Raw genomic sequence first — 13,896 nt, forward strand, 5'->3', positions numbered from 1 at the left:
GCATTGTGCTAGGGAGCAGTTGTCAGGTTTACATCATCTGGATCATGGTCAAAGCACTATAGTTTAGCAGGAAATACACAGGAGTTGGAAAAGGGGGTTCTGTTTCATTTATTAATGTAGTGCAACCACAGGCTAAGCACTGAACCTCTCTTATCTTCCTACCTTGTCTGTGAGCTGGAAGTGATACCTGAAGGTGTACATGTTTGACTTAATGTCCAAATGGGTTCTTGGATCTGGAAGTATACTTTAAGCTGAAGAGCCCTATAAAATATAACTGCCTTTTCCCAGTAAATATTAATCCAACACTTAATTATGTTCTATTCACTGAACTACATGTAGGGAATAGTTTTACATTTTTTTAGTCGGCAAAAAGCAATTAGCATTTTATAAGGGTCATTATTGAACCCCATGCTTTTTGTTTTGGGGCTCAGGAATAATGGTAAGTATTTTCCTCAGTAACACAACATGAGACATGCTTTAGTATAAATAGAATGTTAAAGAAAAGACATGCCCTAATCTGTTGTATTCGTACATGCATTTATTTTTATTGACTTATTAATATTTATTGGATGTCAGGCTCTATGCTAGGCACACAGATTCTACCCTCAGTTAATTTAGAGTGAGGTGAGGGTTACAGTCCTAAATCGATAATTACACAGGTGTAATTACAATCTGCGATAAATGCTGTGAGAAAGGAGGAGATGCTGTCCTATAAGAGCGTGTTGTAGTAAGAGAACCTGACATTCTCAGGGGCATCACGAAAGACTTCTCTTAGAAAGAGCAATTTAAGGGAAATCCACAAAGAGAATTGGTGGACATGAGTTTAGAGAGAGAGGGTGTCAGAAGACATATTTTTTGTTGTTGTTGTTTAAATATACTTATTTATTTTTAAAAGATACATAGATCACACAAAGTATTACATTAAAAAAAAATATAGGGGATTCCCATATGCCCCACTTCCCACACCCCCCACTTTTCCCACATTAACAACTTCTTTCATTAGTGTGGTGTATTTATTGCAATTGGTGAATACATTTTGGAGCATTGCTACACAGCATGTATTATAGGTTACATTGTAGTGTACACTCTCTCCCAGGCCATTCAGTAGGCTATGGCAGGATATAAAATGCCTTGCATCTGTATGTACAGAAGCTTAGAAATAGGAAGGTGCATGGCAAATGTCAAGAAATGAAATACTTCCATTTGGCTGGAGTTCAGAGAGCTTTGGTGGAGGATGGTGAAAGATAAGATGGTGGGAATGTTTGGCAAAGTCTAGACAATGGAGGGATTTGTGGTCCAATTAAAAGATTTTAGTCTTTTTCTTTTGACAAATGGGAGAAATTGAAGGGTTCTGAAGAGTATGAGTGGAGGGCTGATCATAAAAATTACTTTTTGTGAAAGTCTAGATGGGCTCAGGAGTGAATGAAGTAATCAAACTCTCTATATTACTTCAGGTCAGAGATGATGGTAGGTTGGGGGGGGCAGGTTGTGGTAGTGGAAATGGGCAGGGGTGGATGCAGTAAAATTTTCCAGACTTAGTGCGGGTTTGGCTATAAAAGTTGAATGAGGGAGGTGAGTGTGGAAGGTGTGTGAGACTCCTGTCTTTCTAGCTTGTGCAATTGGATGAATTGTAGCAGTGATATTCCTGGCCAAGGCTGGAACTGGGCCATTTAAGGAGGGGTGGTATTAGCATAGGAAATTATGTTTGTTCAGACATGCTGAGATTGAGATGCATTTAAAATATCCAAATAGAGATGTCAGGTAGCCAATAAAAGTACGGAGCTCAGAAAATAGAGTATGAAAAAAAACATGGGAGTCACAGAAATGTAAATATATGGGTTCTTTAAGTCCAAAGTACTTTATCATCATTATTACTTTGAGTTTTAATAGAGGAAGGTGAGTGTAAAATTTTGAGAGTAAGAAAATGCTGAGATTTGAATATCTTGGACCTACCTAATGCAATTTAAAATCTTTGTAATTGTTGCTAATTTATCTTATCCAACCCTTCTAAACGTTAGATTTTAAGTTTTTAGAAACTGAAATATTTAAGATGTATTTTTTTTCTACTCTAAAAATTTGGCAGTGATTCAATAAAATGATAAGGGAGTTGTTTTCATGTCATTTATAAGGAGTGAATATTAATTATTGCTTTTTATAATCTTATGAAACTTATCCCTTAATTTCATACAAGACAGTTTTGACTTTCATAGGAAGTTTAAACCCTTAATTTTTTTATATTTGGGAAAGGCTTCTTTTTTTCTCTCTTTCTTTTAACATGACTTGTCATTGAGACTCTGGGGAAATGATAATCTTTTTTTTTAAATATGCATATTCTTTTTTTTAAAGATTTATTTATTTATTTATTTCTCTCCCCTTCCTCCCCCCTCCCACCCCGGTTGTCTGTTCTCTGTGTCCATTTGCTGCGTGTTGTTATTTTTGTCCGCTTCTGTTGTTGTCAGCGGCATGGTAATCTGTGTTTCTTTTTTTGTTGTTGTTGCGTCATCTTGCTGCGTCAGCTCTCCGTGTGTGCAGCACCATTCCTGGGCAGGCTGCACTTTCTTTCGTGCTGGGTGGCTCTCCTTGCGGGGCACACTCCTTGAGCATGGGGCTCCCCTACACGGGGGACACTCCTGCGTGGCTGGGCACTCCTTGCGCGCATCAGCACTGCGCATGGGCCAGCTGCACACAGGTCAAGGAGGCCTGGGGTTTGAACCGCGGACCTCCCATGTGGTAGACGGACGCCCTAACCACTGGGCCAAGCCCGCCACCCAGTAATTGTTTTTTATAAACCAATGATACCATTGGAATATAACTATTTCAAAGAAAAAAATATATCTAGGTTTTTTGGTTTATTCTAAAAGAGCTCCTTTCTTTATTTGTAGGTGATTTGCGATTGAACTTGAGAAGAAAATCATATTTTGGGGTATGTATTATTTTATCTAAATAAGTAAAAATATCATACATCAAAATATAATATATATCTTTTAGGAATTTTTACAATAGTTTTGACTCAATAAATGTGATTTTTCCTTATGACTTACAGAATTAATATTTAGCCATATCTTATACAGATAATATATACCTATAACAATAGAAATGGATATTATATTAGATATCTTAAAATGTTAGATAGGTGATACTGAATGTAATGTGTTGTCCACAAAATTCATTTGTAAATAAAGTATTTTTAAATCATTTTATGATATATTTTTAGTTTATAGATTTTTCATAATAGGAAAGTTAGCTGATTTGCTTAAATTTATTTTGAATTGATAAATATAGTATGCATCACATGTGAATTTTTCCCTTACCTATCTATTTGACTGTAAATATTTGATAATGTTATCAAATTTATACTTTTGCTATGTTAAATTCTAATATTGCCAGCTTAAGCATTTTGGAACCTCATTTACCCTTGTAAAATTTATTTTATATGTAGTCATAATTAGCAAAACAGTTGGCTCTGTCTTTAACAGAAAAATTCTCAGTGGTCACCTTTTTGATTATTCAACCTAATACCTTTCTATTTTGTACAAAGTTCTCTGTCTATACTCCTTCTGTCCTTTTGGCTTGGTGTATATCATAGACACAATATCACATACTGGAAAATTATGTTTGTTTGTTTTAGCAATTTATACTTTGATGATTCTGTTATAATAATGCGATTTGCTTTTGGTTACCCAATTGCAGATAATCCTGTGGTATTACAGAGTTTAATTTAAGGGGAAGATCCTTAGACTTAAAGAGGATTACTGACCATTTAAGAGTGATTAATTAATCAGTATAAAATTGAGCCCTAAGTATACGAATGCCTGTCTAAGCTATACCCTGCCACATGCACAGACACACATACCACTCAATCTCACAGCAGAAATGACCAGATTAGACTAGGGGGATGGTGGCCTGTGGTGTAGATAGCTGGGCCCGGGTTCTAGAGCCCAGTCTCTTGGGACTGATCTTACCTCGTCTCTCGCTAGCTATGGGCTCTTGGGCAATTCATTTTTTTTAAGGCTCAGTTTCCTAATTGGTGTAATTAGTGGTCTGGACCCTATTGTCCCTAAAATACTTTCATTTCATATTTTAAAAATCTAGAGTTTAAAGGTTATTAATTTTATATTGGTAAAACTGCTATTTAATTGAGAAGTTACAGTGAACAAAGGAGAAAGGTAAATTCACTTATTGGGATCAGGCATTAGAAGGGAACAATCGATTGTCTATTCAGAAATTTTCCATTTTTCCTGATGAGTTTGGGGGATACAGAAAGACAGGCTTCTTCTCTGTACTCATTTGCACTATGGGATAGGCTCTAACCTGACTCATTTTGAAAATCATCCACTTTGAAAGAATCCCTCATAGCCCTTTAGCTCAAGGTTATTTTTTATCTGATTTCTCTTCCTGTATAGGTTGCAGACTGAGGTGCATTAAAATATCTATTTTCTTAGTGGTTTCCTTTTCTCAATTGGAATAATCCGCTTGATTCTTCTAAGCTGTGTAGATTAGTGTTATCTAGGAATGTTAATTTTAGTTTCCCTTTGTCTGAAATTAGAAGAATAAATTCATTATATTTTTAGTCTAAATAGTAAGTCCTGATGGAATTTAATCTGGTAGTTTAAAAAACTCTAAATTATTTTCAGTGTTCTTTCATATTGTGGGTTTAGATATCCTTTTGAGATAGGTATTTCTTTCTTATTTCCTTTAACTTTTAAACATTTTATCTTAAATGAATGACTAAATGGAAAGATATATTTAAGTTTATTTTGCATTGAATGCATTTATTGTTTCCAATACAGGTATTATTGAATCTCCTTATTCTAAAGATCCCAAAAGCAGGTTATCAAATGACCACTGCTTCAGACTAAAGGGTATTTTTATGAATCAAGCCAAAGAATCCACTAGATCTTGTGTAACATTTTTGCTCTGAGGTTCTATGATTCTATAATTTTAATACATTATGATTTTGAAGAACCGGTAAACTCATCATTTTTGTAGGTAAAAAATTATCAAATATTATAATTTTATATGGTTTAAGATACTTGTGAAAATATAGTTGTATGGTAATGACAACAGAACAGCTTATTAAGACACTAACTTCATTTTAAAAACGAAGTTGTCATTTCAACTGCCATATATTAAAAACTGTATTTTATACGTTTGTAAATCAAATGGGAATAAAATGTTCTTTGCATATTTTATTTCTTTTACAGGGAATGTGTTTTCCATGTTTTATGAGACAAATCATAGGCAATACAGTTTGAAATCAATTTCATTGTTTTCTTTGCAATTGCTGCATAGCTTTTGAATATTTGCTGTAGATTTTAATGACTAATGAAGAGCATCTTGATTATATGCCATTAGTAAAGATATCTTTTTTATGGCAAAGGGTGGTGTGCAACATGGCCTTGACAAAGGCAATATGTAAATGTGTTATTTCCCTTCAAAAGAATGCAAATCAGTATAAATAAATTTTAAGGGAAATATTTTAAAATAAACAATTAAAATAATAGATATTCTTCATATGTTACTTATTGAAATTATCTGAATGTATAAACAGAATACCTAGGTGTAGTTGTTTTCAGAGGCCAGTATAATACTAATTAGAGAAGCTGTAAATACCATAATTATTCCAGTAAATGAATTCCATTTTCATTGCTTTCGTTTTAATTGGTTAGTATGACAGGCACTGGATAAAAAGATATAATGCTGACATCAAGAATGTTCCCATGGTTGTTTTCTCAGTTTTTCAAGCCATTGTCTCATCTCATGTTCTTTTTACTCCTGCATCATATTATTACTTGCTACTCCATCCAGTATTTGATCCTACCTCTCTTTTTTTCATTTACTTTCTTCTGTCAGGGACACCCCACTCTTCCATTCCTTACCTGTCAAATTCGACCTCTCTTTCAAGGTCTAGCTTAGCTCCTGCCTCTTCCACAGGCCATCCTAGATGTCCTAGAGCAGAGCTCTCTGTGCAGGGCCACTGCCATCAATTCTTCCTTCCACTGCAGCTTGTCCAATGTGTGCCGTCCTGGAACAGACTTGTTCCTGTGTCCCTCCCAGGTGGAGACGTCTCCTCCCTGTGTTCCCTGCTTCGGCACAAATCGTGTTTTTCTAAGCTCTCCAGCCTTGTTCAGTTGAACTTTTTTCCAAAACTGAAACTGTGTACCAGACAAGATAGTAGCCTTGTTGGCTTGATTTTTCCCCAGCACTGCATTTGGATTGGGTCAGCCGATTATTTCCACCTCTTCCTTTTTAAAGGATCTCATCTGTCCTCTTATTTCCTGCCCCATTGGAAAAATCATCTCACACCATCATTTATTAAACTATAAACACAGTTCCTAAATATTGAGAAATACAGTTTAAAAAATGTCACCATTTGCATGTATGGCTTTATGTATTAGATGAGAGACCTTGAAAAATATATCTTATTTCTAGAAAACATGGGAAGTGGGCTTGGCCCAGTGGGTGGGTGTCTGTCTATCACATGGGAGGTCTGCAGTTCAAACCCCAGACCTCCTTGACCCATGTGGAGTTGGCCCACGCACAGTGCTGATGCATGCAAGGAGTGCCATGCCACATAGGGGTGTCCCCACATAGGGGAGCCCCACGCGCAAGGAGCACGCCCCGTAAGGAGAGCTGCAGAGTGCGAAAGAAAGTGCAGCCTGCCCAGGAATGGCGCTGCACACACGGAGAGCTGACACACAAGATGACACAACAAAAAGAAACACGGATTCCCGTGCCACTGACAACAGAAGCGGACAAAGAAGAACACGCAGCAAATGGACACAGAGAGCAGACAACGGGGGTTGGGGAAGGAAGGGGAGAGAAATAAATAAAAAATAAATCTTAAAAAAAAAAGAATTAAATGGGTACATTTTTTTTTTTTTTTATCAAGGATCAGGAAGAAATCTTTGATAGAAATTACAAGACCATAGGCATTTTCTTTGACCATTATTGTTTTTTTTCCTTAATGTCTATTCAATATTAATATTGATAACTACAGTAGCAATGCCAACAGTAATGGCCACTGTAGTTTCATATGTATGTATGTGTGGACACACATATGTCATAAAATGGGTGAAACGGGATATATAGAATACTCAAATTTGGCCAAGGTTATTGTTATAAACTAGCATTCTTTAAGATCAGCCTTAAGAATGGTGCCGCCTCCTGCAAATGTCAGGATGAATTCAGTTAATTTCAAGAACATTCTACAGTGCGAGTCGCCTGCTTTTCCCAAAGTGAATCTGACTTACACAGCTCAGTACCAAAGCAAAGGGGATTTCAAGATACAAGCAAGAGTACTGCCTTGACAGAATGTGACTTCTCAAGTCTTTCCAAATTTGGTGACCACAGACCTTGAGAGTCAGGACTGAATCTGCAGACGAGCACTCAGACTGGGTAAACATCACCTTTTGTCCTGTGGATGACACCATTACTAGTCCTCCTGGAATGCAAGTAGAAACGCTTGCTGATTCTTTACATGTGCGTTTCTTAGCCCCCAAAATTGAAAAAGAACCTGAAACATGAACCACAAATGACTGTTGAATATTGAAATGTGTGTCCCAAACAAGATATGCTAAGTGTAAAATGCATATGGATTTCGAAGACTAAGTACAGAAAATATGAAATCATTAATACTTTATACTGATTCTATATTCAAATAATTATATTCTAGATGTATTAATTAAACTATCTTAAACTTTATTTCGCTCATTACTTTTCTAGAGTGAAAAGAATATTTTGATTTGTGCTTATATCATGAAGTATATTTCTAGTTTAGAGAAAGAAACTTAAAGTCATCAAGAGAATGAAGGGATTAAATAAAAGGAAAAGCTAAACAAATTAGGACACTTCAGGGGAAAAAAAAAAACATAGAGAAGGGATAGGGAAAGTTTGCCAAACCGTGACAGTTGTATAGAGGTTGATCAAGGGTTTGTGCACTGAACTTCAAAATGCTGTAACAGTTCTATGAAAATAGTTGTTGAACTAATAAATGAAAATACGTGCTTCTCCAACCTATAATACAATACACTTGAGGAATTCATTATATTTAATGTTCAAAGTATTGAAAGTTTTAGCCAATTTACTGCAATACTTTAATGAAAAAGCATTCTGAAGTCAAATAACTTTAGAAACACTAATTTTTTGACCATCTTCCATAATATACACAATATATATTTGCATATTAAATCCCATAAGATGTTCTGCAGTTGAAAATCTATTGCTGTTTCAAATAGCAGTGTTCCAAAATTTTCATAATAGAACCCACTCCCACCCACCCCTTTCATCACCAGTATTCCATGGGATGTACTTTGAAAAATGATGGCCTAACAGATGATAAACTCACAACAGTTTGTTAGAGAGGAAACTGAGGCTGTGAGAATCCCTAATTTCATCATACCACAAAATAAAGTTTGCTGCTATTTTCAGAAACTGACCTTGGGCAGATGGACACATTGATGAAGTATTCACCTGTTTGACAAACACTTTCTGAGCAGCTATATTGTGCCCAGCACTGAGGAATATGTCCTGGCAATACAAAAAAAGAAAATTAATAATAAGTCAGGTTGAGAATATGACAACGCATAGGTTACCAGGTGACGGTTCTTATATTTGAAAAGAGAGACAATGACAGTTTGTACATTGACTCTGAAGGTGATTCTGCCTGCTATCATTAATTTCCAAATAACTCATTATTGCATTGATACTCTTTTAACTTTTCTTTGGAATGATAGACTTTGAAATAGGTAAAAGAAAATTATTCATGTTCAGTATTAGAAATGAATGTACCATGTACAAGTTTTAAAACTCTTATGATTTTAATTTAAAAATAAAAATTGTTGCACATATTATTCTCTTTAGAGAAATGACTGTGTGGTGAAAAAATTTAGATTCAACCTAATATTTCATTTAATTAATTGAGTCTCATTAGTGTATGTCATGAAAAATGTATCTTTTAGCTACCTGTAACTAGGTAGCCTATCATTAATCATTAACTGTCTGACTATGCTGAAATTTCCATATTTCTGTATGAATCAATTCCTGTATCCTAGCAGAAAATAGAGATGCTTTTTTGAGAATTATCCTTTACTTCCCACCCCTCTCCTTCAACCTCATAAGCACCAGGCAGGGAAATTGACCCATGTGTTTATGCTCATGTGTGTTCTCACACTCTCACACTCTTGCACCGTCACATTCTTTTAGATGAAAATCTTTCTGGATGTTAATATTTCTGAATGCCAATGGTCCCAATTGTTTTCCTCAGCACGTACAGAATTATTGACCTCATCCTTTCTGTTAGGAATTTGTTTAACAGCGTTGGTCTATTTTGTGTCACTTTATCTTATAATTCAACTCATACTCCCTACTTACCTCAGACATTCCCATCCTGCAACTCTCTCCCCTCCCCTGAATTTTTGATGTTCTGTGGTTGAGATATAATAAAGTACCCACTATTATAGAATCATTTTATTGTTTAAAAAAATTGTCACAAGGCAGTTGCTAGCAGTTGTAGGATAACAATGAAAGGATCTTTAATACTCCTTGCCCTAGAAGGAAACTTTTAATGGGAGATAGTTTGGCCATTCTGTTTTTTAAAATTTCCTTTTAATAATAAAACTGTTGTGTTTGACATTGACTTTAGGTGTATTCCAAAGAAAGTTATTTTGATTCTGGCCCTTTGCTGTGCTGGGAGTAGTAGAAGGCATATCTTTAACTGAGGATATTGGTTTGAAAGTATGACGTAATTAGTAGAGGTAGTATTTGTTAATTCAACAAATATCTCTGAACCTGTGCAATATGTAAAGACTATTTTAAAAAATAAAATGATGAACTACTTATAATAATTTCTGACAAAGAGTTTTTACATCAACAAGAGAAAGGGGATGATGAATACAAACAAAGGGATCTAATATGTGGTAGAATTAAAAGATGAGTTTGTAAAAAAAAGTTACAGATGAAGTTCAGTGGGGAAATTCAGAGGAGGGGGCAATTATTTCTGGAGGATCCAGGAAAAGCTTAATGGAAGGGATTGGCCTTGAATTTTTAAATGAAGCCTTATTGAGATGTGGACCTACAGAGATGGTAGTGATGGTCGTGCAGCCTGAGTAATATGGAGATGAGTAAACATGGAGATATGAAAAATCCTGGCATGGATATGACCAGTGTGTGGATGAGGTCAAGTACAGGCAAAACTGGGCAAGGATGTGTCTACCAAATGCAGGGACATTTACATTGTTCTCTAGTTTATATTTAGATTAGTGTCTCATTTCTTTGGAAGATAGATTTGCATGGATGCCTTTCTACCTGGCTATCCACAGTCAGTTCTGCTGATAAGTCAATGCTGAGGTAGGGTCTGCAATAATCATTGAGTTATGAAGTTTTCACCAGTCCTAATAGAATGTTGAATGTTGAAAAGAAAAATCCAAGTACCTATTAAATCATCAAATGCCATTGCATATTTAGAAAATCAGAGGAAAGCCAATATCTACATTAGAGCAAATCTATTTTGCTTTACTTAGGTGGTGTTATAAGAAGAGATTACTCTGCTTCCCTAAGAAGGTTAAACTGTCATCTAGTTAAATATGGACTTAAAAGAATGCTGCCAAAACCACTGCCTCTTATGATTGATGATGATGATGATGATAGATGATGATAGTTTTGAACTCATTTTTTGCAGCAGAAATTGCTGGTTTTCTTCTTGGACTGAGGTAGTAGTCTGGACTTAGAAATTTTTTGTCATATTAGGTATCTTTTTTGATTAAAAAGGAAATTGTGAAGGACTGTTTCCTCTGTGGTAAAATGACACTAAAATTGAAATAGCAGTAAATTTGATTATAATTTGGTCTACACTTATTACTTGAGGGATAGCATTATTTAGTGAAACACATGGCAACACATGTCTGTGACAGAAAGGGTAGTATTTAGATATAATGATAACTGTGACTTACTAAAGTTTAAAATACATTCACACACATTAATATTTACATTTCTCTATAAGTGCCTCAGGGCTCATGCACTTATTCTATTTACTTAGACAGCTTTCACCCCAGATATTTGCATGGCCTGTAACGTTACTGCTTTGGATCGGTGCTTACCTGTCCCCTCACAGAGTCCTTCTTTAATTATTCTCTCTAATATCACTCTTTCTCATTTCTACATTAACACTTATCACTACCTCACGTTATATATTTATATATTGACTTATTGTCCATACACACCAGGATGTTAGCTACATGAGAAGAGAGAATATTTTGTTCAGTGCTGTAAACAGAGCACCTATAAATATTTCTAGCCCATAATACTCAGTTAATATTTGTTAAATGATTAGCTAAAAGAATGAATCTCTGTTTATAAAAGAGTATTAATGTGCTCAAGAAACAAAACAATTAGTTTAGTCAGGATTTTCTGTGTATTTTCCCATCGTGCTTTTGTTTGTATATATACTAATAATATAGACAAACCCACAATCCTGAAAAGGAAGTGGAATAATGAGGGCTTACTCTTAGGTGGGCCATTTTCTCACCTCATCACATTCTAGAAGAAAGGAATCACTTTGTACGAAATCATTGGTAGTCACTAATCTATAAGTGTAAACATGAGCAGACTCTGGTCTGAAAGAAGCCATATTTGGAAAGGAAAAGAAAAGAAAACATAAACCTCCAAATATTTTTTAAAGGGCAGTCACATTTGTATCCATTGTATAAACATGATCAATCAAAGCTCTACAAGTTTATATGGCCTGCTTCCTTAACAGATATGTTTTTTCTCAGCCATTCATCATATCTGGAAGTTTGGATGATAAGCTTGAGCACTTTCTTAGGTTAACACTGAAAATAGCCACTTGGTGGGTTTGTAAAGGGAAAGCCTATTAAAGTGGCAGAACAAACTTTTATTCTCCTGACAACAGAAAATAGCATATTATAGTATATTTCTGATGGTTTGGTGTGGTGAAACCCTGCTGAATTTTCTAGGAAGAGGATTTGTTGTAATGGAAGAATTGACTTATGAACAGAAAGAGCTAAGATATAAACACTGAAATTATTCCCTTGGCCTCTTTAAATGCATAGGGTGTTTCCTAATGGACGCTGAATGTTTTAGCTGCTGAAAGGAGAGTCGTCTACTGAATGAGATAAACAACCTTAAAAAAATGAAAATAGATATAGAGCCTTAAATAACGAAGATATAGGTAGCTGCTGTCACTGTTTTTTGAGTAAAGAAAAGGAGAGCTATGAAAAATGAAAAGTCAAATCCCTAGAAGCAAGCATGTGGTATCACATCCAAAGGGCACTGCCCATTTTGAGTCCACTGCAGTCAGAGATTAAGATCATGTTGAGGCCTCTGAAATCAGAAGATACACCAGTCACATGTTATGCTTTGACTAAAGGTTTTTCCACGTAAGTTAGTACTTATGAAGGAGAGCAGATTGATAGGTGAAAAAGAGAGACTCATTTATTTTTAGCTGTATAACAGGTACAGATTGGGCAAAAGCCTCAAGATCATAGGGTCAGTTTTCACTCAGTTATTAAGGATTATAAGAAGCATGAAATGAGAAGAGAAGTTGAAACAGAATAGGCTGGGTAAATAGTTGAATGGAAGGAAAAGGGGGTGGTCTAAAGAAAATATGCAGATGTGATCCCATAAGCTAGAAAGAAACCAGCCTCGCAGAAATTTCAGACCCTGAAAGTACTAGAGGAGAAAGGGTTGTATTACTTCCAAACTGTGGTTTTACTATCCAGTTGTATTTCCATGTTACTTCGTAGATATTTTCTCTAGAAGAACCCAGGAGCATTCTGATGGATCACCTGCATCATAATCTCTTCTTTTACTGCCCCACATTCAGGTATTTTATTCTTCTCATGATCTCTACAGAGGGATTTTGAATAATTTTCAATTCCTATTTTAGCTGGGATATATGCCAGAAATGGATTTAAAGCAATGGGTTGATTTTAAAATAAGCTTGCTCTAAATATCTCCTAATACCTTTTCAGTGTTTTATGCATTGACCCAAAATATTGTTGATTTTCAGCATGGGATTTGGAGCTCATAGAGAGAAGTTGGCTCACTTGACAAAATAAGTTACATTATAGCTAGCCCTTGTAATTTCACTTTCCATTTAAAATAATATTCATTTCCATGTGGTCGATTAAATATGTTACAGTTTCATTTCATGAGAGAATCTTTGATTTGGAAGAACTTTAGAGGATGAACTACATTTCAATTTATAGATTAGGGATAAAGAGGGAGATTCAGTGTTTTCCCTTAAGTGACACAGCTAGGTATTAGCAAAACGGGACTAGAACTCTGAATTTCTGAATAATAGTGTTTTGGTTTCCTAGCTGCTAAAGCAAAGTCCATATAATGCCTTTGCTTAACAACAGGACTTGTTTGGCTCATGGTTTCAGAGGCTACAAGGCTTATTTCTTTTTGGGGTCAGTATATTCTTTCTAGCTGGCAATCGTGGGGTTCCTTCGCTTTTCTGTCACATGGCAGTTCACATGGTGACATCTTCCCCTTTCTCTTCCAAATTCTTTTGACTTCCAGCTTCTGCTTGCTCCAGGTAGCTTCTTTTCCTGTCTAACTTTAATTCTGCTTTTAAAGAACACTAGTAATCCAAATTAAAGTCCAACCTGATTCAGTGGGAACATATATTAACTAAGAGAACCTCTTAAAGAGTTCTTACTTGCAATGGCTTCACACCCTAGAATGTGGAGTAAGACCAAGAACATTTCCAAACTGGGGTACACATTTCAGTTCCCAACAGTTTGCCCTGTGGACCCCCAAAGGCATGTTCTTCCCACGTGCAAAATACACTCACTCTATTACAACATCCCCAAAAGCCTTACATCATTTCAGTAATAAGGCCAAGTACAAAGTCTCATCAAAATCAGTTACACA

General features: G+C 35.5%; 1 protein-coding gene across 14 annotated transcripts in view; it reads left to right on the top strand.

The window, feature by feature from the left end:
- Positions 1-13,896, top strand: part of CNTN4 (contactin 4) — a 936,745-nt gene that overhangs the window by 154,484 nt on the left and 768,365 nt on the right. For 10 of the 14 annotated variants that reach the window (XM_058288376.2, XM_058288377.2, XM_058288387.2 and 7 more), the window contains one exon: positions 2,883-2,923. The exons of the other annotated variants lie outside the window; for them this stretch is intronic. The gene's annotated coding sequence lies outside the window, so the exon portion shown is untranslated. The remainder of the gene's footprint in view (positions 1-2,882; positions 2,924-13,896) is intronic. 14 annotated transcript variants of the gene reach the window in all.

The sequence above is a fragment of the Dasypus novemcinctus genome, chromosome 26, assembly GCF_030445035.2.
Source record: "Dasypus novemcinctus isolate mDasNov1 chromosome 26, mDasNov1.1.hap2, whole genome shotgun sequence".
NCBI lineage: Eukaryota > Metazoa > Chordata > Mammalia > Cingulata > Dasypodidae > Dasypus > Dasypus novemcinctus.